Source organism: Lonchura striata, chromosome 10 (genome assembly GCF_050655825.1).
Source record: "Lonchura striata isolate lonStrDom1 chromosome 10, ASM5065582v1, whole genome shotgun sequence".
Lineage (NCBI taxonomy): Eukaryota > Metazoa > Chordata > Aves > Passeriformes > Estrildidae > Lonchura > Lonchura striata.
Window position 1 is genome coordinate 12,158,140 of NC_140712.1, and position 1,311 is coordinate 12,159,450.

A 1,311-nucleotide genomic window follows, 5' to 3' on the forward strand; every position below is an offset into this window, starting at 1 on the left:
TCCTGTTAGAATACAGGTATAGCTTTCAAAATATGACAGTTAATAATACAATGGTTTTGACAAGCAAAAGAAAAAAAGGCCTTTTTCACCTATAAGAGCTGCTAAACAATTAAGCAATTTTTATTTTCTGTAGTATGATGTTATCTATCTGCTTGTTTAAACTATAGTTAATACCAGATTATTGTTAATGTCATTCTGAGGTTCTGCTTGGCTTTGTACAATTGAAACATTGAGGTTCTGCTTGGCTTTGTACAATTACAGGTTGCAAAGAAAGCAGAACTGAATTTTGGCTTGGCAGTTGAAAATAATTTGTCTTCATTTTTGATTGTGTAACTTCCCTGTATTGATGACTTCACAAGGCAAGGAGATGAGATGCTTATCTCTACTGTTAGAGATAAGCATACTTACCTAATGAGAATGAGTACTGTATTTTTATTGTTTTCAGGTGCATCTTCCCTCTTTAGCTTTCACTTTTCTGGCATAAGAATGAAGAAATCTGAATCAGACCATCTGAAGCAAAGCATTTTATGCAGCCTTGTAAAAACCCAGGTAGGGTTTGCAGTATGAGCTCTGTGTGGTGAGATGAGTATTGATTTTTCTGCTTAAGTGATACAAACTATTTTAAGTCAAGCTAAAAAATATAGTGCAGAATCCTGCCATTATGTATTATTCTCTAACAACATTTGTGAACTGGAGCTGCTGTAAATTTATAAGAAAAAAAATTGTTTATGTCCAATAAATAACCATTTTAGATGTTATTTATTTAGTGGTGTTTACTTTGGAGAAATCAGTGGTAATAAATGAGAGTTAATTCAGGAAACTGTTTGAGATTGTCTTTTTATGCAGTTTGCTAAAATTAAAATAATATTTGTTCAAATATTATTAGTGTTGCATCACAGCACTGGCTATAGTTTATGAAATTACTGAAGACTCAAGGCATTTGCTGAACTAAACCATAGCCATTTAATTTTGATATACTTTAAGCAGTTTAAATGGGTAAAGTATGACTTAAAAAGGTGACTGTTTCTCTCTTCTTTTTTCAGGAGTAACTTAAGAGAAGCCTCACCATTACTGGTCTCAGCACAGACTAAGGGTAAGTCAAGTGTACCATGGAGTGGGAAGGTGCAGGCAATAGGCCAGCAGAAGTATGGGGAGAGTTTAGCCTTTGGCTTTTAGAGTTCTGTCTTGATTGTGAAAATGTGCTTGAATTTAGCTCAAGTTTGGTTAAAATGATCTTGTCCTGCCTGACCTGAAATTTGTCCAATTTGTTTAGAGCCCTTGTCAATGTACAAAATATATTGTCTTTTGCAG

At 33.9% G+C, this 1,311-nt stretch overlaps 1 protein-coding gene and 1 long non-coding RNA gene across 2 annotated transcripts in view; one reads left to right on the forward strand and one right to left on the reverse strand.

Annotated features, from left to right (window-relative positions):
• Positions 1-1,311, forward strand: part of LOC110474170 (uncharacterized) — a 166,518-nt gene that overhangs the window by 105,436 nt on the left and 59,771 nt on the right. The window contains exons 8-9 of the long non-coding RNA XR_014957600.1: positions 446-549; positions 1,044-1,093. This is a non-coding gene — a long non-coding RNA (uncharacterized LOC110474170). The remainder of the gene's footprint in view (positions 1-445; positions 550-1,043; positions 1,094-1,311) is intronic.
• The window catches only part of UNC13C (unc-13 homolog C), a 127,380-nt gene that overhangs the window by 9,005 nt on the left and 117,064 nt on the right, over positions 1-1,311 (reverse strand). The gene's annotated exons all lie outside the window — the stretch shown is intronic.